Source organism: Aulostomus chinensis, chromosome 20 (assembly GCF_037954235.1).
Source record: "Aulostomus chinensis isolate RoL2024-O1b breed Wild chromosome 20, RoL_Achi_v1.0, whole genome shotgun sequence".
NCBI lineage: Eukaryota > Metazoa > Chordata > Actinopteri > Syngnathiformes > Aulostomidae > Aulostomus > Aulostomus chinensis.
In genome coordinates, this window is record NC_141339.1 from 5,397,642 (window position 1) to 5,418,774 (window position 21,133).

Consider the following 21,133-nt stretch of genomic DNA (forward strand, 5'->3'; position numbering starts at 1 on the left):
TATGCGATCAAGGCATTGGGGACACAGCGTATGGTGATTCTAAACATATAGGCTAATCCGTGAGGGTAGACAAGGACCTGCTTTGACCTGTTTCCATAGTGTAGTGGTCATCACGTTCGCTTTACACGCGCAAGGTCCCCAGTTCGAACCTGGGTGGAAACAGCAGAGTTTTACTTGTTCGCGCCAAGAAAAGGACAAAGATCCAAATCGTTCAAGTCTCGCGGACCAAGCACACAAGCCATTTTAACAGTATGCAAAGACGAGGACACGTGCTGTAGATTCGCAATGAAAGGATACGTAAGTGTCAGTCGCAGCGCCCGTCTTGGGTTCGTGTCACTTTTGACCAAGTAGCAGCTGGCAGAAAACTGCCTACTCCCCGTCGGGGAATCGAACCCCGGTCTTGCGCGTGACAGGCGGAGATACTGTCCACTATACTAACGAGGAGCACTGCTTGGCATGTGGTCCAGCGCTCCTCCCCACAGCTGAAAAAGCAAGTGTCACGCCGACTTCGTGAAGGCTTGACCAAGAAAAGGCCTTACAAATCACCCACGTGGACATTCACTTACCTTTTGCAGTTTCCATAGTGTAGTGGTCATCACGTTTGCCTCACACGCAAAAGGTCCCCGGTTCGAAACCGGGTGGAAACATCTTCCGTCCCTCACATTTGCACAAAGTCATTGGTCAAATCAGACTTTGACTCCCTCAACCAAATGCCCAGAAACTGTTAAAGAGATATTGAGGTCTGGTAAATAAATGGTTTATTGACCAACAATGGAGCAAGGCAAGTCGCCAGCACAGAGCTCATTCTGACTGCTGTCTCAAAATTGCGCTTGAAATGAAAGTGCAGGTTCATTTTTTTAGGGTCCCATTTTAGTTACTTCTATGTTTCATAGTCTCAGCCTGTCCTGCCAAGATTGTAATCTCAAGTGAAAAAAAGCCTCATGGACGAGATTCATGTATAAGTGGCGGATGTCATCCGGTGACTGGAGCAGAGACATACACGAGTGAGCGTGAAGTCCCATGACATGGTTAAAAGGGAAGAGAAATGGGCAGGAGGAGGTGGCAGGACAGATGAATGCGAAGGTGGAAGGTGGATAAAGACAGAGCAGAACACTCCGGCCCGTAAGCCTGCCCCGTGACGCGTAATCGCAAGGAGTCAACCCCCCACCAAAAAAGTGGTTCTAACCCTGGGGCAAAACAAGAGAGTCCAACCAGTCTCGGGGAGTGTTGTTTGGTTGCTGACGCTGTGCGGGAAGGCAACCCCCCTTAAGCAAGTCTGTGTCGTCCCATGGGAAGAGAACCAGCCCAGGGACATGGAAGGTCCAGCAACATCCCTCTTCTGAGAGAGGCTACTCATGTTTCTGCATGACTGTTCATCAGGCCTTGCTGAGTCCTGCTTTGCCTGGACATTGCCCCTTGACCACTTGTCCTTCGGTTGCCCTGAAAGGGTCTGTAGCCCGAAGACAATCCAGTTCCTCGGTTCAAAAGAACATGAAACAACCTCCACCGCTTTAATATCCTCCATGGAATTTGGGACCCTTTGACCGCTCAAGTGACAAGTTCTATCAGTGGCCTCGGCAGGGAAGCCTGTGCTCACCGATTCAGAGAAAGTGACTATGTTTCGTATTTGGAGTTGTACGTATGCGATCAAGGCATTGGGGACGCAGCGTATGGTGATTCTAAACATATAGGCTAATCCGTGAGGGTAGACAAGGACCAGCTTTGACCTGTTTCCATAGAGTAGTGGTCATCACGTTCGCTTTACACGCGCAAGGTCTCCAGTTCGAACCTGGGTGGAAACAGCAGAGTTTTACTTGTTCGCGCCAAGAAAAGGACAAAGATCCAAATCGTTCAAGTCTCGCAGACCAAGCACACAAGCCATTTTAACAGTATGCAAAGACGAGGACACGTGCTGTTGATTCGCAATGAAAGGATACGTAAGTGTCAGTCGCAGCGCCCGTCTTGGGTTCGTGTCACTTTCGACCAAGTAGCAGGTGGCAGAAAACTGCCTACTCCCCGTCGGGGAATCGAACCCCGGTCTTGCGCGTGACAGGCGGAGATACTGTCCTCTATACTAACGAGGAGCACGGTCTGTCATGTGGTCCAGCGCTCCTCCCCACAGCTGAAAAAGCAAGTGTCACGCCGACTTCGTGAAGGCTTGACCAAGAAAAGGCCTTACAAATCACCCACGTGGACATTCTCTTACCTTTTGCAGTTTCCATAGTGTAGTGGTCATCACGTTTGCCTCACACGCAAAAGGTCCCCGGTTCGAAACCGGGTGGAAACATCTTCTGTCCCTCACATTTGCACAAAGTCATTGGTCAAATCAGACTTTGACTCCCTCAACCAAATGCCCAGAAACTGTTAAAGAGATATTGAGGTCTGGTAAATAAATGGTTTATTGACCAACAATGGAGCAAGGCAAGTCGCAAGCCCATAAGCACAGAGCTCATTCTGAGTGCTGTTTCAGAATTGCGCTTGAAATGAAAGCGCAGATCCATTTTTTTAGGGTCCCATTTTAGTTACTTCTATGTTTCATAGTCTCAGCCTGTCCTGCCAAGATTGTAATCTCACGTGAAAAAAAGCCTCATGGACGAGATTCATGTATAAGTGGCGTATGTCATCCGGTGACTGGAGCAGAGACATACACGAGTGAGCGTGACGTCCCATGACATGGTTAAAAGGGAAGAGAAATGGGCAGGAGGAGGTGGCAGGACAGATGAATGCGAAGGTGGAAGGTGGATAAAGACAGAGCAGAACACTCCGGCCCGTAAGCCTGCCCTGTGACGCGTAATCGCAAGGAGTCAACCCCACACCAAAAAAGTGGTTCTCGCCCTGGGGCAAAAAAAGAGAATCCAACCACTCTCGCGGAGTGTTGTTTGGTTGTTGACGCTGTGCGGGAAGGCAACCCCCCTAAGCAAGTCTGTGTCGTCCCATGGGGAGAACCAGCCCAGGGACATGGAAAGTGTAGCAACATCCCTCTTCTGAGAGAGGCTACTCATGTTTCTGCATGACTGTCCATCAGGCCTTGCTGAGTCCTGCTTTGCCTGGACATTGCCCCTTGACCACTTTTCCTTCGGTTGCCCTGAAAGGGGCTGTAGCCCGAAGACAATCCAGCTCCTAGGTTCAAAAGAACATGCAACAACCTCCACAACTTTAATATCCTCCATGGAATTTGGGACCCTCTGACCGCTCAAGTGACAAGTTCTATCAGTGGCCTCGGCAGGGAAGCCTGTGCTCACCGCTTCAGAGAAAGTGACTATGTTTCGTATTTGGAGTTGTACGTATGTGATCAAGGCATTGGGGACGCAGCGTATGGTGATTCTAAACATATAGGCTAATCCGTGAGGGTAGACAAGGACCTGCTTTGACCTGTTTCCATAGTGTAGTGGTCATCACGTTCGCTTTACACGCGCAAGGTCCCCAGTTCGAACCTGGGTGGAAACAGCAGCGTTTTACTTGTTCGCGCCAAGAGAAGGAAAAAGCTTCAAATTGTTCAAGTCTCGCGGACCAAGCACACAAGCCATTTTAACAGTATGCAAAGACGAGGACACGTGCTGTAGATTCGCAATGACAGGATATGGGAAGTGTAAGTCGCAGCGCCCGTCTTGGGTTCGTGTCACTTTTGACCAAGTAGCAGCTGGCAGAAAACTACCTACTCCCCGTCCGGGAATCAAACCCCGGTCTTCCGCGTGACAGGCGGAGATACTGTCCACTATACTAACGAGGAGCACTGTTTGTCATGTGGTCCAGCGCTGCTCGCCACAGCTGAAAAAGCAAGTGGCACGCCGACTTCGTGGAGGCTTGACCAAGAAAAGGCCTTAAAAGTCACCCACATGGACATTCGCTTACCTTTTGCAGTTTCCATAGTGTAGTGGTCATCACGTTTGCCTAACACGCAAAAGGTCCCCGATTCGAAACCGGGTGGAAACATCTTCCGTCCCTCACATTTGCACAAAGTCATTGGTCAAATCAGACTTTGACTCCCTAACCAAATGCCCAGAAACTGTTAAAGAGATATTGAGGTCTGGCAAATAAATGGATGATTGACTAACAATGGAGCAAGGCAAGTCGCCAGCCCATAAGCACAGAGCTCATTCTGAGTGCTGTTTCAGAATTGCGCTTGAAATGAAAGCGCAGATCCATTTTTTTAGGGTACCATTTTAGTTACTTCTATGTTTCATAGTCTCAGCCTGTCCTGCCAAGATTGTAATCTCACGTGAAAAAAAGCCTCATGGACGAGATTCATGTATAAGTGGCGGATGTCATCCGGTGACTGGAGCAGAGACATACACGAGTGAGCGTGACGTCCCATGACATGGTTAAAAGGGAAGAGAAATGGGCAGGAGGAGGTGGCAGGACAGATGAATGCGAAGGTGGAAGGTGGATAAAGACAGAGCAGAACACTCCGGCCTGTAAGCCTGCCCCGTGACGCGTAATCGCAAGGAGTCAACCCCACACCAAAAAAGTGGTTCTAACCCTGGGGCAAAACAAGAGAGTCCAACCAGTCTCGGGGAGTGTTGTTTGGTTGCTGACGCTGTGCGGGAAGGCAACCCCCCTTAAGCAAGTCTGTGTCGTCCCATGGGAAGAGAACCAGCCCAGGGACATGGAAGGTCCAGCAACATCCCTCTTCTGAGAGAGGCTACTCATGTTTCTGCATGACTGTTCATCAGGCCTTGCTGAGTCCTGCTTTGCCTGGACATTGCCCCTTGACCACTTGTCCTTCGGTTGCCCTGAAAGGGGCTGTAGCCCGAAGACAATCCAGTTCCTCGGTTCAAAAGAACATGCAACAACCTCCACCACTTTAATATCCTCCATGGAATTTGGGACCCTCTGACCGCTCAAGTGACAAGTTCTATCAGTGGCCTCGGCAGGGAAGCCTGTGCTCACCGCTTCAGAGAAAGTGACTATGTTTCGTATTTGGAGTTGTAGGTATGCGATCAAGGCATTGGGGACGCAGCGTATGGTGATTCTAAACATATAGGCTAATCCGTGAGGGTAGACAAGGACCTGCTTTGACCTGTTTCCATAGTGTAGTGGTCATCACGTTCGCTTTACACGCGCAAGGTCCCCAGTTTGAACCTGGGTGGAAACAGCAGCGTTTTACTTGTTCGCGCCAAGAAAAGGACAAAGATCCAAATTTTCAAGTCTCGCGGACCAAGCACACAAGCCATTTTAACAGTAGCAAAGACGAGGACACGTGCTGTAGATTCGTAATGAAAGGATACGTAAGTGTCAGTGGCAGCGCCCGTCTTGGGTTCGTGTCACTTTTGACCAAGTAGCAGGTGGCAGAAAACTGCCTACTCCCCGTCGGGGAATCGAACCCCGGTCTTGCGCGTGACAGGCGGAGATACTGTCCACTATACTAACGAGGAGCACTTTCTGTCATGTGGTCCAGCGCTCCTCCCCACAGCTGAAAAAGCAAGTGTCACGCCGACTTCGTGAAGGCTTGACCAAGAAAAGGCCTTACAAATCACCCACGTGGACATTCACTTACTTTTTGCAGTTTCCATAGTGTAGTGGTCATCACGTTTGCCTCACACGCAAAAGGTCCCCGGTTCGAAACCGGGAGGAAACATCTTCCGTCCCTCACATTTGCACAAAGTCATTGGTCAAATCAGACTTTGACTCCCTAACCAAATGCCCAGAAACTGTGAAAGAGATATTGAGGTCTGGCAAATAAATGGATGATTGACTAACAATGGAGCAAGGCAAGTCGCCAGCCCATAAGCACAGAGCTCATTCTGAGTGCTGTCTCAAAATTGCGCTTGAAATGAAAGTGCAGGTTCATTTTTTTAGGGTCCCATTTTAGTTACTTCTATGTTTCATAGTCTCAGCCTGTCCTGCCAAGATTGTAATCTCACGTGAAAAAAAGCCTCATGGACGAGATTCATGTATAAGTGGCGGATGTCATCCGGTGACTGGAGCAGAGACATACACGAGTGAGCGTGACGTCCCATGACATGGTTAAAAGGGAAGAGAAATGGGCAGGAGGAGGTGGCAGGACAGATGAATGCGAAGGTGGAAGGTGGATAAAGACAGAGCAGAACACTCCGGCCCGTAAGCCTGCCCTGTGACGCGTAATCGCAAGGAGTCAACCCCACACCAAAAAAGTGGTTCTCGCCCTGGGGCAAAAAAAGAGAATCCAACCACTCTCGCGGAGTGTTGTTTGGTTGCTGACGCTGTGCGGGAAGGCAACCCCCCAAAGCAAGTCTGTGTCGTCCCATGGGGAGAACCAGACCAGGGACATGGAAAGTGTAGCAACATCCCTCTTCTGAGAGAGGCTACTCATGTTTCTGCATGACTGTCCATCAGGCCTTGCTGAGTCCTGCTTTGCCTGGACATTGCCCCTTGACCACTTTTCCTTCGGTTGCCCTGAAAGGGGCTGTAGCCCGAAGACAATCCAGCTCCTAGGTTCAAAAGAACATGAAACAACCTCCACCACTTTAATATCCTCCATGGAATTTGGGACCCTCTGACCGCTCAAGTGACAAGTTCTATCAGTGGCCTCACCGCTTCAGAGAAAGTGACTATGTTTCGTATTTGGAGTTGTACGTATGCGATCAAGGCATTGGGGACGCAGCGTATGGTGATTCTAAACATGTAGGCTAATCCGTGAGGGTAGACAAGGACCTGCTTTGACCTGTTTCCATAGTGTAGTGGTCATCACGTTCGCTTTACACGCGCAAGGTCCCCAGTTTGAACCTGGGTGGAAACAGCAGCGTTTTACTTGTTCGCGCCAAGAAAAGGACAAAGATCCAAATTTTCAAGTCTCGCGGACCAAGCACACAAGCCATTTTAACAGTATGCAAAGACGAGGACACGTGCTGTAGATTCGTAATGAAAGGATACGTAAGTGGCAGTGGCAGCGCCCGTCTTGGGTTCGTGTCACTTTTGACCAAGTAGCAGGTGGCAGAAAACTGCCTACTCCCCGTCGGGGAATCGAACCCCGGTCTTGCGCGTGACAGGCGGAGATACTGTCCACTATACTAACGAGGAGCACGGTCTGTCATGTGGTCCAGCGCTCCTCCACACAGCTGAAAAAGCAAGTGTCACGCTGACTTCGTGAAGGCTTGACCAAGAAAAGGCCTTACAAATCACCCACGTGGACATTCACTTACCTTTTGCAGTTTCCATAGTGTAGTGGTCATCACGTTTGCCTCACACGCAAAAGGTCCCCGGTTCGAAACCGGGAGGAAACATCTTCCGTCCCTCACATTTGCACAAAGTCATTGGGCAAATCAGACTTTGACTCCCTAACCAAATGCCCAGAAACTGTTAAAGAGATATTGAGGTCTGGCAAATAAATGGATGATTGACTAACAATGGAGCAAGGCAAGTCGCCAGCCCATAAGCACAGAGCTCATTCTGAGTGCTGTTTCAGAACTGCGCTTGAAATGAAAGCGCAGATCCATTTTTTTAGGGTCCCATTTTAGTTACTTCTATGTTTCATAGTCTCAGCCTGTCCTGCCAAGATTGTAATCTCACGTGAAAAAAAGCCTCATGGACGAGATTCATGTATAAGTGGCAGATGTCATCCGGTGACTGGAGCAGAGACATACACGAGTGAGCGTGACGTCCCATGACATGGTTAAAAGGGAAGAGAAATGGGCAGGAGGAGGTGGCAGGACAGATGAATGCGAAGGTGGAAGGTGGATAAAGACAGAGCAGAACACTCCGGCCCGTAAGCCTGCCCCGTGACGCGTAATCGCAAGGAGTCAACCCCCCACCAAAAAAGTGGTTCTAACCCTGGGGCAAAACAAGAGAGTCCAACCAGTCTCGGGGAGTGTTGTTTGGTTGCTGACGCTGTGCGGGAAGGCAACCCCCCTTAAGCAAGTCTGTGTCGTCCCATGGGAAGAGAACCAGCCCAGGGACATGGAAGGTCCAGCAACATCCCTCTTCTGAGAGAGGCTACTCATGTTTCTGCATGACTGTTCATCAGGCCTTGCTGAGTCCTGCTTTGCCTGGACATTGCCCCTTGACCACTTGTCCTTCGGTTGCCCTGAAAGGGTCTGTAGCCCGAAGACAATCCAGTTCCTCGGTTCAAAAGAACATGAAACAACCTCCACCGCTTTAATATCCTCCATGGAATTTGGGACCCTCTGACCGCTCAAGTGACAAGTTCTATCAGTGGCCTCGGCAGGGAAGCCTGTGCTCACCAATTCAGAGAAAGTGACTATGTTTCGTATTTGGAGTTGTAGGTATGCGATCAAGGCATTGGGGACGCAGCGTATGGTGATTCTAAACATATAGGCTAATCCGTGAGGGTAGACAAGGACCAGCTTTGACCTGTTTCCATAGAGTAGTGGTCATCACGTTCGCTTTACACGCGCAAGGTCCCCAGTTTGAACCTGGGTGGAAACAGCAGAGTTTTACTTGTTCGCGCCAAGAGAAGGAAAAAGCTTCAAATTGTTCAAGTCTCACGGAACAAGCACACAAGCCCTTTTAACAGTATGCAAAGACGAGGACACGTGCTGTAGATTCGCAATGACAGGATATGGAAGTGTCAGTCGCAGCGTCCATCTTGGGTTCGTGTCACTTTTGACCAAGTAGTAGCTGGCAGAAAATTGCCTACTCCCCGTCGGGGAATCGAACCCCGGTCTTCCGCGTGACAGGCGGAGATACTGTCCACTATACTAACGAGGAGCACTGTTTGTCACGTGGTCCAGCGCTGCTCGCCACAGCTGAAAAAGCAAGTGGCACGCCGACTTCGTGGAGGCTTGACCAAGAAAAGGCCTTAAAAGTCACCCACATGGACATTCGATTACCTTTTGCAGTTTCCATAGTGTAGTGGTCATCACGTTTGCCTAACACGCAAAAGGTCCCCGGTTCGAAACCGGGTGGAAACATCTTCCGTCCCTCACATTTGCACAAAGTCATTGGTCAAATCAGACTTTGACTCCCTCAACCAAATGCCCAGAAACTGTGAAGGAGATATTGAGGTCTGGCAAATAAATGGTTGATTGACCAACAATGGAGAGAGGCAAGTCGCCAGCACAGAGCTCATTCTGACTGCTGTCTCAAAATTGCGCTTGAAATGAAAGTGCAGGTTGATTTTTTTAGGGTCCCATTTTAGTTACTTCTATGTTTCATAGTCTCAGCCTGTCCTGCCAAGATTGTAATCTCACGTGAAAAAAAGCCTCATGGACGAGATTCATGTATAAGTGGCGGATGTCATCCGGTGACTGGAGCAGAGACATACACGAGTGAGCGTGACGTCCCATGACATGGTTAAAAGGGAAGAGAAATGGGCAGGAGGAGGTGGCAGGACAGATGAATGCGAAGGTGGAAGGTGGATAAAGACAGAGCAGAACACTCCGGCCCGTAAGCCTGCCCTGTGACGCGTAATCGCAAGGAATCAACCCCACACCAAAAAAGTGGTTCTCGCCCTGGCGCAAAAAAAGAGAATCCAACCACTCTCGCGGAGTGTTGTTTGGTTGCTGACGCTGTGCGGGAAGGCAACCCCCCAAAGCAAGTCTGTGTCGTCCCATGGGGAGAACCAGCCCAGGGACATGGAAAGTGTAGCAACATCCCTCTTCTGAGAGAGGCTACTCATGTTTCTGCATGACTGTCCATCAGGCCTTGCTGAGTCCTGCTTTGCCTGGACATTGCCCCTTGACCACTTTTCCTTCGGTTGCCCTAAAAGGGGCTGTAGCCCGAAGACAATCCAGCTCCTAGGTTCAAAAGAACATGAAACAACCTCCACCACTTTAATATCCTCCATGGAATTTGGGACCCTCTGACCGCTCAAGTGACAAGTTCTATCAGTGGCCTCGGCAGGGAAGCCTGTGCTCACCGCTTCAGAGAAAGTGACTATGTTTCGTATTTGGAGTTGTACGTATGCGATCAAGGCATTGGGGACGCAGCGTATGGTGATTCTAAACATATAGGCTAATCCGTGAGGGTAGACAAGGACCTGCTTTGACCTGTTTCCATAGTGTAGTGGTCATCACGTTCGCTTTACACGCGCAAGGTCCCAAGTTCGAACCTGGGTGGAAACAGCAGAGTTTTACTTGTTCGCGCCATGAAAAGGACAAAGATCCAAATCGTTCAAGTCTCGCGGACCAAGCACACAAGCCATTTTAACAGTATGCAAAGACGAGGACACGTGCTGTAGATTCGCAATGAAAGGATACGTAAGTGTCAGTCGCAGCGCCCGTCTTGGGTTCGTGTCACTTTTGACCAAGTAACAGCTGGCAAAAAACTGCCTACTCCCCGTCGGGGAATCGAACCCCGGTCTTCCGCGTGACAGGCGGAGATACTGTCCACTATACTAACGAGGAGCACTGCTTGTCATGTGGTCCAGCGCTCCTCCCCACAGCTGAAAAAGCAAGTGTCACGCCGACTTCGTGAAGGCTTGACCAAGAAAAGGCCTTACAAATCACCCACGTGGACATTCATTTACCTTTTGCAGTTTCCATAGTGTAGTGGTCATCACGTTTGCCTCACACGCAAAAGGTTCCCGGTTCGAAACCGGGTGGAAACATCTTCCGTCCCTCACATTTGCACAAAGTCATTGGTCAAATCAGACTTTGACTCCCTCAACCAAATGCCCAGAAACTGTTAAAGAGATATTGAGGTCTGGTAAATAAATGGTTTATTGACCAACAATGGAGCAAGGCAAGTCGCCAGCAAAGAGCTCATTCTGACTGCTGTCTCAAAATTGCGCTTGAAATGAAAGGGCAGGTTCATTTTTTTAGGGTCCCATTTTAGTTACTTCTATGTTTCATAGTCTCAGCCTGTCCTGCCAAGATTGTAATCTCACGTGAAAAAAAGCCTCATGGACGAGATTCATGTATAAGTGGCGGATGTCATCCGGTGACTGGAGAAGAGACATACACGAGTGAGCGTGACGTCCCATGACATGGTTAAAAGGGAAGAGAAATGGGCAGGAGGAGGTGGCAGGACAGATGAATGCGAAGGTGGAAGGTGGATAAAGACAGAGCAGAACACTCCGGCCCGTAAGCCTGCCCTGTGACGCGTAATCGCAAGGAGTCAACCCCACACCAAAAAAGTGGTTCTCGCCCTGGGGCAAAAAAAGAGAATCCAACCACTCTCGCGGAGTGTTGTTTGGTTGCTGACGCTGTGCGGGAAGGCAACCCCCCAAAGCAAGTCTGTGTCGTCCCATGGGGAGAACCAGCCCAGGGACATGGAAAGTGTAGCAACATCCCTCTTCTGAGAGAGGCTACTCATGTTTCTGCATGACTGTCCATCAGGCCTTGCTGAGTCCTGCTTTGCCTGGACATTGCCCCTTGACCACTTTTCCTTCGGTTGCCCTGAAAGGGGCTGTAGCCCGAAGACAATCCAGCTCCTAGGTTCAAAAGAACATGAAACAACCTCCACCACTTTAATATCCTCCATGGAATTTGGGACCCTCTGACCGCGAAAGTGACAAGTTCTATCAGTGGCCTCGGCAGGGAAGCCTGTGCTCACCGCTTCAGAGAAAGTGACTATGTTTCGTATTTGGAGTTGTAGGTATGCGATCAAGGCATTGGGGACGCAGCGTATGGTGATTCTAAACATATAGGCTAATCCGTGAGGGTAGACAAGGACCTGCTTTGACCTGTTTCCATAGTGTAGTGGTCATCACGTTCGCTTTACACGCGCAAGGTCCCCAGTTCGAACCTGGGTGGAAACAGCAGAGTTTTACTTGTTCGCGCCAAGAAAAGGACAAAGATCCAAATCGTTCAAGTCTCGCGGACCAAGCACACAAGCCATTTTAACAGTATGCAAAGACGAGGACACGTGCTGTAGATTCGTAATGAAAGGATACGTAAGTGTCAGTGGCAGCGCCCGTCTTGGGTTCGTGTCACTTTTGACCAAGTAGCAGGTGGCAGAAAACTGCCTACTCCCTGTCGGGGAATCGAACCCCGGTCTTGCGCGTGACAGGCGGAGATACTGTCCACTATACTAACGAGGAGCACTGCCTGTCATGTGGTCCAGCGCTCCTCGCCACAGCTGAAAAAGCAAGTGTCACGCCGACTTCGTGAAGGCTTGACCAAGAAAAGGCCTTACAAATCACCCACGTGGACATTCACTTACCTTTTGCAGTTTCCATAGTGTAGTGGTCATCACGTTTGCCTCACACGCAAAAGGTCCCCGGTTCGAAACTGGGTGGAAACATCTTCCGTCCCTCACATTTGCACAAAGTCATTGGTCAAATCAGACTTTGACTCCCTCAACCAAATGCCCAGAAACTGTTAAAGAGATATTGAGGTCTGGTAAATAAATGGTTTATTGACCAACAATGGAGCAAGGCAAGTCGCCAGCACAGAGCTCATTCTGACTGCTGTCTCAAAATTGCGCTTGAAATGAAAGTGCAGGTTCATTTTTTTAGGGTCCCATTTTAGTTACTTCTATGTTTCATAGTCTCAGCCTGTCCTGCCAAGATTGTAATCTCACGTGAAAGAAAGCCTCATGGACGAGATTCATGTATAAGTGGCGGATGTCATCCGGTGACTGGAGCAGAGACATACACGAGTGAGCGTGACGTCCCATGACATGGTTAAAAGGGAAGAGAAATGGGCAGGAGGAGGTGGCAGGACAGATGAATGCGAAGGTGGAAGGTGGATAAAGACAGAGCAGAACACTCCGGCCCGTAAGCCTGCCCCGTGACGCGTAATCGCAAGGAGTCAACCCCCCACCAAAAAAGTGGTTCTAACCCTGGGGCAAAACAAGAGAGTCCAACCAGTCTCGGGGAGTGTTGTTTGGTTGCTGACGCTGTGCGGGAAGGCAACCCCCCAAAGCAAGTCTGTGTCGTCCCATGGGAAGAGAACCAGCCCAGGGACATGGAAGGTCCAGCAACATCCCTCTTCTGAGAGAGGCTACTCATGTTTCTGCATGACTGTTCATCAGGCCTTGCTGAGTCCTGCTTTGCCTGGACATTGCCCCTTGACCACTTGTCCTTCGGTTGCCCTGAAAGGGTCTGTAGCCCGAAGACAATCCAGTTCCTCGGTTCAAAAGAACATGAAACAACCTCCACCGCTTTAATATCCTCCATGGAATTTGGGACCCTCTGACCGCTCAAGTGACAAGTTCTATCAGTGGCCTCGGCAGGGAAGCCTGTGCTCACCGATTCAGTGAAAGTGACTATGTTTCGTATTTGGAGTTGTAGGTATGCGATCAAGGCATTGGGGACGCAGCGTATGGTGATTCTAAACATATAGGCTAATCCGTGAGGGTAGACAAGGACCAGCTTTGACCTGTTTCCATAGAGTATTGGTCATCACGTTCGCTTTACACGCGCAAGGTCCCCAGTTCGAACCTGGGTGGAAACAGCAGAGTTTTACTTGTTCGCGCCAAGAGAAGGAAAAAGCTTCAAATAGTTCAAGTTTCACGGAACAAGCACACAAGCCATTTTAACAGTATGCAAAGACGAGGACACGTGCTGTAGATTCGCAATGACAGGATATGGGAAGTGTCAGTCGCAGGGTGTCACTTTTGACCAAGTAGCAGGTGGCAGAAAACTGCCTACTCCCCATCGGGGAATCGAACCCCGGTCTTCCACGTGACAGGCGGAGATACTGTCCACTATACTAACGAGGAGCACTGTCTGTCATGTGGTCCAGCGCTCCTCCCCACAGCTGAAAAAGCAAGTGTCACGCCGACTTCGTGAAGGCTTGACCAAGAAAAGGCCATACGAATCACCCACGTGGACATTCACTTACCTTTTGCAGTTTCCATAGTGTAGTGGTCATCACGTTTGCCTAACACGCAAAAGGTCCCCCGTTCGAAACCGGGTGGAAACATCTTCCGTCCCTCACATTTGCACAAAGTCATTGGTCAAATCAGACTTTGACTCCCTAACCAAATGCCCAGAAACTGATAAAGAGATATTGAGGTCTGGCAAATAAATGGATGATTGACTAACAATGGAGCAAGGCAAGTCGCCAGCCCATAAGCACAGAGCTCATTCTGAGTGCTGTTTCAGAATTGCGCTTGAAATGAAAGCGCAGATCCATTCTTTTAGGGTCCCATTTTAGTTACTTCTATGTTTCATAGTCTCAGCCTGTCCTGCCAAGATTGTAATCTCACGTGAAAAAAAGCCTCATGGACGAGATTCATGTATAAGTGGCGGATGTCATCCGGTGACTGGAGCAGAGACATACACGAGTGAGCGTGACGTCCCATGACATGGTTAAAAGGGAAGAGAAATGGGCAGGAGGAGGTGGCAGGACAGATGAATGCGAAGGTGGAAGGTGGATAAAGACAGAGCAGAACACTCCGGCCCGTAAGCCTGCCCTGTGACGCGTAATCGCAAGGAGTCAACCCCACACCAAAAAAGTGGTTCTCGCCCTGGGGCAAAGAAAGAGAATCCAACCACTCTCGCGGAGTGTTGTTTGGTTGCTGACGCTGTGCGGGAAGGCAACCCCCCAAAGCAAGTCTGTGTCGTCCCATGGGGAGAACCAGCCCAGGGACATGGAAAGTGTAGCAACATCCCTCTTCTGAGAGAGGCTACTCATGTTTCTGCATGACTGTCCATCAGGCCTTGCTGAGTCCTGCTTTGCCTGGACATTGCCCCTTGACCACTTTTCCTTCGGTTGCCCTGAAAGGGGCTGTAGCCCGAAGACAATCCAGCTCCTAGGTTCAAAAGAACATGAAACAACCTCCACCACTTTAATATCCTCCATGGAATTTGGGACCCTCTGACCGCTCAAGTGACAAGTTCTATCAGTGGCCTCGGCAGGGAAGCCTGTGCTCACCGCTTCAGAGAAAGTGACTATGTTTCGTATTTGGAGTTGTACGTATGCGATCAAGGCATTGGGGACGCAGCGTATGGTGATTCTAAACATATAGGCTAATCCGTGAGGGTAGACAAGGACCTTCTTTGACCTGTTTCCATAGTGTAGTGGTCATCACGTTCGCTTTACACGCGCAAGGTCCCCAGTTCGAACCTGGGTGGAAACAGCAGAGTTTTACTTGTTCGCGCCAAAAAAAGGACAAAGATCCAAATCGTTCAAGTCTCGCGGACCAAGCACACAAGCCATTTTAACAGTATGCAAAGACGAGGACACGTGCTGTAGATTCGCAATGAAAGGATACGTAAGTGTCAGTCGCAGCGCCCGTCTTGGGTTCGTGTCACTTTTGACCAAGTAGCAGGTGGCAGAAAACTGCCTACTCCCCATCGGGGAATCGAACCCCGGTCTTGCGCGTGACAGGCGGAGATACTATCCACTATACTAACGAGGAGCACTGTTTGTCACGTGGTCCAGCGCTGCTCGCCACAGCTGAAAAAGCAAGTGGCACGCCGACTTCGTGGAGGCTTGACCAAGAAAAGGCCTTAAAAGTCACCCACATGGACATTCGATTACCTTTTGCAGTTTCCATAGTGTAGTGGTCATCACGTTTGCCTCACACGCAAAAGGTCCCCGGTTCGAAACCGGGTGGAAACATCTTCCGTCCCTCACATTTGCACAAAGTCATTGGTCAAATCAGACTTTGACTCCCTCAACCAAATGCCCAGAAACTGTGAAGGAGATATTGAGGTCTGGCAAATAAATGGTTGATTGACCAACAATGGAGAGAGGCAAGTCGCCAGCACAGAGCTCATTCTGACTGCTGTCTCAAAATTGCGCTTGAAATGAAAGTGCAGGTTGATTTTTTTAGGGTCCCATTTTAGTTACTTCTATGTTTCATAGTCTCAGCCTGTCCTGCCAAGATTGTAATCTCACGTGAAAAAAAGCCTCATGGACGAGATTCATGTATAAGTGGCGGATGTCATCCGGTGACTGGAGCAGAGACATACACGAGTGAGCGTGACGTCCCATGACATGGTTAAAAGGGAAGAGAAATGGGCAGGAGGAGGTGGCAGGACAGATGAATGCGAAGGTGGAAGGTGGATAAAGACAGAGCAGAACACTCCGGCCCGTAAGCCTGCCCTGTGACGCGTAATCGCAAGGAATCAACCCCACACCAAAAAAGTGGTTCTCGCCCTGGCGCAAAAAAAGAGAATCCAACCACTCTCGCGGAGTGTTGTTTGGTTGCTGACGCTGTGCGGGAAGGCAACCCCCCAAAGCAAGTCTGTGTCGTCCCATGGGGAGAACCAGCCCAGGGACATGGAAAGTGTAGCAACATCCCTCTTCTGAGAGAGGCTACTCATGTTTCTGCATGACTGTCCATCAGGCCTTGCTGAGTCCTGCTTTGCCTGGACATTGCCCCTTGACCACTTTTCCTTCGGTTGCCCTGAAAGGGGCTGTAGCCCGAAGACAATCCAGCTCCTAGGTTCAAAAGAACATGAAACAACCTCCACCACTTTAATATCCTCCATGGAATTTGGGACCCTCTGACCGCTCAAGTGACAAGTTCTATCAGTGGCCTCGGCAGGGAAGCCTGTGCTCACCGCTTCAGAGAAAGTGACTATGTTTCGTATTTGGAGTTGTACGTATGCGATCAAGGCATTGGGGACGCAGCGTATGGTGATTCTAAACATATAGGTTAATCCGTGAGGGTAGACAAGGACCTGCTTTGACCTGTTTCCATAGTGTAGTGGTCATCACGTTCGCTTTACATGCGCAAGGTCCCCAGTTCGAACCTGGGTGGAAACAGCAGAGTTTTACTTGTTCGCGCCATGAAAAGGACAAAGATCCAAATCGTTCAAGTCTCGCGGACCAAGCACACAAGCCATTTTAACAGTATGCAAAGACGAGGACACGTGCTGTAGATTCGCAATGAAAGGATACGTAAGTGTCAGTCGCAGCGCCCGTCTTGGGTTCGTGTCACTTTTGACCAAGTAGCAGCTGGCAGAAAACTGCCTACTCCCCGTCGGGGAATCGAACCCCGGTCTTCCGGGTGACAGGCGGAGATACTGTCCACTATACTAACGAGGAGCACTGCTTGTCATGTGGTCCAGCGCTCCTCCCCACAGCTGAAAAAGCAAGTGTCACGCCGACTTCGTGAAGGCTTGACCAAGAAAAGGCCTTACAAATCACCCACGTGGACATTCACTTACCTTTTGCAGTTTCCATAGTGTAGTGGTCATCACGTTTGCCTCACACGCAAAAGGTCCCCGGTTCGAAACCGGGTGGAAACATCTTCCGTCCCTCACATTTGCACAAAGTCATTGGTCAAATCAGACTTTGACTCCCTCAACCAAATGCCCAGAAACTGTTAAAGAGATATTGAGGTCTGGTAAATAAATGGTTTATTGACCAACAATGGAGCAAGGCAAGTCGCCAGCAAAGAGCTCATTCTGACTGCTGTCTCAAAATTGCGCTTGAAATGAAAGTGCAGGTTCATTTTTTTAGGGTCCCATTTTAGTTACTTCTATGTTTCATAGTCTCAGCCTTTCCTGCCAAGATTGTAATCTCAGGTGAAAAAAAGCCTCATGGACGAGATTCATGTATAAGTGGCGGATGTCATCCGGTGACTGGAGCAGAGACATACACGAGTGAGCGTGACGTCCCATGACATGGTTAAAAGGGAAGAGAAATGGGCAGGAGGAGGTGGCAGGACAGATGAATGCGAAGGTGGAAGGTGGATAAAGACAGAGCAGAACACTCCGGCCCGTAAGCCTGCCCTGTGACGCGTAATCGCAAGGAATCAACCCCACACCAAAAAAGTGGTTCTCGCCCTGGCGCAAAAAAAGAGAATCCAACCACTCTCGCGGAGTGTTGTTTGGTTGCTGACGCTGTGCGGGAAGGCAACCCCCCTTAAGCAAGTCTGTGTCGTCCCATGGGAAGAGAACCAGCCCAGGGACATGGAAGGTCCAGCAACATCCCTCTTCTGAGAGAGGCTACTCATGTTTCTGCATGACTGTTCATCAGGCCTTGCTGAGTCCTGCTTTGCCTGGACATTGCCCCTTGACCACTTGTCCTTCGGTTTCCCTGAAAGGGTCTGTAGCCCGAAGACAATCCAGTTCCTCGGTTCAAAAGAACATGAAACAACCTCCACCGCTTTAATATCCTCCATGGAATTTGGGACCCTCTGACCGCTCAAGTGACAAGTTCTATCAGTGGCCTCGGCAGGGAAGCCTGTGCTCACCAATTCAGAGAAAGTGACTATGTTTCGTATTTGGAGTTGTAGGTATGCGATCAAGGCATTGGGGACGCAGCGTATGGTGATTCTAAACATATAGGCTAATCCGTGAGGGTAGACAAGGACCAGCTTTGACCTGTTTCCATAGAGTAGTGGTCATCACGTTCGCTTTACACGCGCAAGGTCCCCAGTTCGAACCTGGGTGGAAACAGCAGAGTTTTACTTGTTCGCGCCAAGAGAAGGAAAAAGCTTCAAATTGTTCAAGTCTCACGGAACAAGCACACAAGCCCTTTTAACAGTATGCAAAGACGAGGACACGTGCTGTAGATTCGCAATGACAGGATATGGAAGTGTCAGTCGCAGCGCCCATCTTGGGTTCGTGTCACTTTTGACCAAGTAGCAGCTGGCAGAAAACTGCCTACTCCCCGTCGGGGAATCGAACCCCGGTCTTCCGCGTGACAGGCGGAGATACTGTCCACTATACTAACGAGGAGCACTGTTTGTCACGTGGTCCAGCGCTGCTCGCCACAGCTGAAAAAGCAAGTGGCACACAGACTTCGTGGAGGCTTGACCAAGAAAAGGCCTTAAAAGTCACCCACATGGACATTCACTTACCTTTTGCAGTTTCCATAGTGTAGTGGTCATCACGTTTGCCTAACACGCAAAAGATCCCCGGTTCGAAACCGGGTGGAAACATCTTCCGTCCCTCACATTTGCAAAAAGTCATTGGTCAAATCAGACTTTGACTCCCTCAACCAAATGCCCAGAAACTGTGAAGGAGATATTGAGGTCTGGCAAATAAATGGTTGATTGACCAACAATGGAGAGAGGCAAGTCGCCAGCACAGAGCTCATTCTGACTGCTGTCTCAAAATTGCGCTTGAAATGAAAGTGCAGGTTGATTTTTTTAGGGTCCCATTTTAGTTACTTCTATGTTTCATAGTCTCAGCCTGTCCTGCCAAGATTGTAATCTCACGTGAAAAAAAAGCCTCATGGACGAGATTCATGTATAAGTGGCGGATGTCATCCGGTGACTGGAGCAGAGACATACACGAGTGAGCGTGACGTCCCATGACATGGTTAAAAGGGAAGAGAAATGGGCAGGAGGAGGTGGCAGGACAGATGAATGCGAAGGTGGAAGGTGGATAAAGACAGAGCAGAACACTCCGGCCCGTAAGCCTGCCCTGTGACGCGTAATCGCAAGGAATCAACCCCACACCAAAAAAGTGGTTCTCGCCCTGGCGCAAAAAAAGAGAATCCAACCAGTCTCGGGGAGTGTTGTTTGGTTGCTGACGCTGTGCGGGAAGGCAACCCCCCTTAAGCAAGTCTGTGTCGTCCCATGGGAAGAGAACCAGCCCAGGGACATGGAAGGTCCAGCAACATCCCTCTTCTGAGAGAGGCTACTCATGTTTCTGCATGACTGTTCATCAGGCCTTGCTGAGTCCTGCTTTGCCTGGACATTGCCCCTTGACCACTTGTCCTTCGGTTGCCCTGAAAGGGTCTGTAGCCCGAAGACAATCCAGTTCCTCGGTTCAAAAGAACATGCAACAACCTCCACCACTTTAATATCCTCCATGGAATTTGGGACCCTCTGACCGCTCAAGTGACAAGTTCTATCAGTGGCCTCGGCAGGGAAGCCTGTGCTCACCGCTTCAGAGAAAGTGACTATGTTTCGTATTTGGAGTTGTAGGTATGCGATCAAGGCATTGGGGACGCAGCGTATGGTGATTCTAAACATATAGGCTAATCCGTGAGGGTAGACAAGGACCTGTTTTGACCTGTTTCCATAGTGTAGTGGTCATCACGTTCGCTTTACACGCGCAAGGTCCCCAGTTCGAACCTGGGTGGAAACAGCAGCGTTTTACTTGTTCGCGCCAAGAAAAGGACAAAGATCCAAATTTTCAAGTCTCGCGGACCAAGCACACAAGCCATTTTAACAGTATGCAAAGACGAGGACACGTGCTGTAGATTCGGAATGAAAGGATACGTAAGTGTCAGTGGCAGCGCCCGTCTTGGGTTCGTGTCACTTTTGACCAAGTAGCAGGTGGCAGAAAACTGCCTACTCCCCGTCGGGGAATCGAACCCCGGTCTTCCGCGTGACAGGCGGAGATACTGTCCACTATACTAACGAGGAGCACTGTCTGTCATGTGGTCCAGCGCTCCTCCCCACAGCTGAAAAAGCAAGTGTCACGCCGACTTCGTGAAGGCTTGACCAAGAAAAGGCCTTACAAATCAGCCACGTGGACATTCACTTACCTTTTGCAGTTTCCATAGTGTAGTGGTCATCACGTTTGCCTCACACGCAAAAGGTCCCCGGTTCGAAACCGGGTGGAAACATCTTCCCTCCCTCACATTTGCACAAAGTCATTGGTCAAATCAGACTTTGACTCCCTAACCAAATGCCCAGAAACAGTTAAGGAGACATTGAGGTCTGGCAAATAAATGGTTGATTGACCAACAATGGAGAGAGGCAAGTCGCCAGCACAGAGCTCATTCTGACTGCTGTCTCAAAATTGCGCTTGAAATGAAAGTGCAGGTTCATTTTTTTAGGGTCCCATTTTAGTTACTTCTATGTTTCATAGTCTCAGCCTGTCCTGCCAAGATTGTAATCTCACGTGAAAAAAAGCCTCATGGACGAGATTCATGTATAAGTGGCGGATGTCATCCGGTGACTGGAGCAGAGACATACACGAGTGAGCGTGACGTCCCATGACATGGTTAAAAGGGAAGAGAAATGGGCAGGAGGAGGTGGCAGGACAGATGAATGCGAAGGTGGAAGGTGGATAAAGACAGAGCAGAACACTCCGGCCCGTAAGCCTGCCCTGTGACGCGTAATCGCAAGGAGTCAACCCCACACCAAAAAAGTGGTTCTCGCCCTGGGGCAAAAAAAGAGAATCCAACCACTCTCGCGGAGTGTTTTTTGGTTGCTGACGCTGTGCGGGAAGGCAACCCCCCAAAGCAAGTCTGTGTCGTCCCATGGGGAGAACCAGCCCAGGGACATGGAAAGTGTAGCAACATCCCTCTTCTGAGAGAGGCTACTCATGTTTCTGCATGACTGTCCATCAGGCCTTGCTGAGTCCTGCTTTGCCTGGACATTGCCCCTTGACCACTTTTCCTTCGGTTGCCCTGAAAGGGGCTGTAGCCCGAAGACAATCCAGCTC

At 49.8% G+C, this 21,133-nt stretch overlaps 30 non-coding genes across 30 annotated transcripts; 25 read left to right on the forward strand and 5 right to left on the reverse strand.

Annotated features, from left to right (window-relative positions):
• The first annotated feature begins 89 nt into the window (after positions 1–89).
• Positions 90–162, forward strand: trnav-uac (transfer RNA valine (anticodon UAC)). Its single transcript has one exon. It is a non-coding gene; the product is annotated as a tRNA-Val (tRNA).
• Positions 163–574: 412 nt separating this feature from the next.
• trnav-cac (transfer RNA valine (anticodon CAC)) lies at positions 575–647 on the forward strand. The gene has a single exon. It is a non-coding gene; the product is annotated as a tRNA-Val (tRNA).
• Positions 648–1,729: 1,082 nt separating this feature from the next.
• On the forward strand, positions 1,730–1,802 carry trnav-uac (transfer RNA valine (anticodon UAC)). Its single transcript has one exon. It is a non-coding gene; the product is annotated as a tRNA-Val (tRNA).
• A 412-nt stretch (positions 1,803–2,214) lies between these two features.
• Positions 2,215–2,287, forward strand: trnav-cac (transfer RNA valine (anticodon CAC)). Its single transcript has one exon. It is a non-coding gene; the product is annotated as a tRNA-Val (tRNA).
• Positions 2,288–3,374: 1,087 nt separating this feature from the next.
• trnav-uac (transfer RNA valine (anticodon UAC)) lies at positions 3,375–3,447 on the forward strand. The gene has a single exon. It is a non-coding gene; the product is annotated as a tRNA-Val (tRNA).
• Positions 3,448–3,860: 413 nt separating this feature from the next.
• On the forward strand, positions 3,861–3,933 carry trnav-aac (transfer RNA valine (anticodon AAC)). Its single transcript has one exon. It is a non-coding gene; the product is annotated as a tRNA-Val (tRNA).
• Positions 3,934–5,022: 1,089 nt separating this feature from the next.
• On the forward strand, positions 5,023–5,095 carry trnav-uac (transfer RNA valine (anticodon UAC)). Its single transcript has one exon. It is a non-coding gene; the product is annotated as a tRNA-Val (tRNA).
• Positions 5,096–5,505: 410 nt separating this feature from the next.
• Positions 5,506–5,578, forward strand: trnav-cac (transfer RNA valine (anticodon CAC)). Its single transcript has one exon. It is a non-coding gene; the product is annotated as a tRNA-Val (tRNA).
• A 1,067-nt stretch (positions 5,579–6,645) lies between these two features.
• trnav-uac (transfer RNA valine (anticodon UAC)) lies at positions 6,646–6,718 on the forward strand. The gene has a single exon. It is a non-coding gene; the product is annotated as a tRNA-Val (tRNA).
• A 411-nt stretch (positions 6,719–7,129) lies between these two features.
• On the forward strand, positions 7,130–7,202 carry trnav-cac (transfer RNA valine (anticodon CAC)). Its single transcript has one exon. It is a non-coding gene; the product is annotated as a tRNA-Val (tRNA).
• Positions 7,203–8,291: 1,089 nt separating this feature from the next.
• On the forward strand, positions 8,292–8,364 carry trnav-uac (transfer RNA valine (anticodon UAC)). The gene has a single exon. It is a non-coding gene; the product is annotated as a tRNA-Val (tRNA).
• Positions 8,365–8,574: 210 nt separating this feature from the next.
• Positions 8,575–8,646, reverse strand: trnad-guc (transfer RNA aspartic acid (anticodon GUC)). The gene has a single exon. It is a non-coding gene; the product is annotated as a tRNA-Asp (tRNA).
• Positions 8,647–8,776: 130 nt separating this feature from the next.
• trnav-aac (transfer RNA valine (anticodon AAC)) lies at positions 8,777–8,849 on the forward strand. Its single transcript has one exon. It is a non-coding gene; the product is annotated as a tRNA-Val (tRNA).
• Positions 8,850–9,928: 1,079 nt separating this feature from the next.
• trnav-uac (transfer RNA valine (anticodon UAC)) lies at positions 9,929–10,001 on the forward strand. The gene has a single exon. It is a non-coding gene; the product is annotated as a tRNA-Val (tRNA).
• Positions 10,002–10,211: 210 nt separating this feature from the next.
• Positions 10,212–10,283, reverse strand: trnad-guc (transfer RNA aspartic acid (anticodon GUC)). The gene has a single exon. It is a non-coding gene; the product is annotated as a tRNA-Asp (tRNA).
• Positions 10,284–10,413: 130 nt separating this feature from the next.
• trnav-cac (transfer RNA valine (anticodon CAC)) lies at positions 10,414–10,486 on the forward strand. Its single transcript has one exon. It is a non-coding gene; the product is annotated as a tRNA-Val (tRNA).
• A 1,079-nt stretch (positions 10,487–11,565) lies between these two features.
• On the forward strand, positions 11,566–11,638 carry trnav-uac (transfer RNA valine (anticodon UAC)). The gene has a single exon. It is a non-coding gene; the product is annotated as a tRNA-Val (tRNA).
• Positions 11,639–12,050: 412 nt separating this feature from the next.
• On the forward strand, positions 12,051–12,123 carry trnav-cac (transfer RNA valine (anticodon CAC)). Its single transcript has one exon. It is a non-coding gene; the product is annotated as a tRNA-Val (tRNA).
• A 1,350-nt stretch (positions 12,124–13,473) lies between these two features.
• trnad-guc (transfer RNA aspartic acid (anticodon GUC)) lies at positions 13,474–13,545 on the reverse strand. Its single transcript has one exon. It is a non-coding gene; the product is annotated as a tRNA-Asp (tRNA).
• Positions 13,546–13,675: 130 nt separating this feature from the next.
• On the forward strand, positions 13,676–13,748 carry trnav-aac (transfer RNA valine (anticodon AAC)). The gene has a single exon. It is a non-coding gene; the product is annotated as a tRNA-Val (tRNA).
• Positions 13,749–14,834: 1,086 nt separating this feature from the next.
• On the forward strand, positions 14,835–14,907 carry trnav-uac (transfer RNA valine (anticodon UAC)). The gene has a single exon. It is a non-coding gene; the product is annotated as a tRNA-Val (tRNA).
• Positions 14,908–15,319: 412 nt separating this feature from the next.
• trnav-cac (transfer RNA valine (anticodon CAC)) lies at positions 15,320–15,392 on the forward strand. The gene has a single exon. It is a non-coding gene; the product is annotated as a tRNA-Val (tRNA).
• Positions 15,393–16,471: 1,079 nt separating this feature from the next.
• On the forward strand, positions 16,472–16,544 carry trnav-uac (transfer RNA valine (anticodon UAC)). Its single transcript has one exon. It is a non-coding gene; the product is annotated as a tRNA-Val (tRNA).
• Positions 16,545–16,956: 412 nt separating this feature from the next.
• Positions 16,957–17,029, forward strand: trnav-cac (transfer RNA valine (anticodon CAC)). The gene has a single exon. It is a non-coding gene; the product is annotated as a tRNA-Val (tRNA).
• A 1,082-nt stretch (positions 17,030–18,111) lies between these two features.
• Positions 18,112–18,184, forward strand: trnav-uac (transfer RNA valine (anticodon UAC)). Its single transcript has one exon. It is a non-coding gene; the product is annotated as a tRNA-Val (tRNA).
• A 210-nt stretch (positions 18,185–18,394) lies between these two features.
• On the reverse strand, positions 18,395–18,466 carry trnad-guc (transfer RNA aspartic acid (anticodon GUC)). Its single transcript has one exon. It is a non-coding gene; the product is annotated as a tRNA-Asp (tRNA).
• Positions 18,467–18,596: 130 nt separating this feature from the next.
• trnav-aac (transfer RNA valine (anticodon AAC)) lies at positions 18,597–18,669 on the forward strand. The gene has a single exon. It is a non-coding gene; the product is annotated as a tRNA-Val (tRNA).
• Positions 18,670–19,752: 1,083 nt separating this feature from the next.
• On the forward strand, positions 19,753–19,825 carry trnav-uac (transfer RNA valine (anticodon UAC)). The gene has a single exon. It is a non-coding gene; the product is annotated as a tRNA-Val (tRNA).
• Positions 19,826–20,034: 209 nt separating this feature from the next.
• On the reverse strand, positions 20,035–20,106 carry trnad-guc (transfer RNA aspartic acid (anticodon GUC)). The gene has a single exon. It is a non-coding gene; the product is annotated as a tRNA-Asp (tRNA).
• Positions 20,107–20,236: 130 nt separating this feature from the next.
• On the forward strand, positions 20,237–20,309 carry trnav-cac (transfer RNA valine (anticodon CAC)). Its single transcript has one exon. It is a non-coding gene; the product is annotated as a tRNA-Val (tRNA).
• The last annotated feature ends 824 nt before the right edge of the window (positions 20,310–21,133 follow it).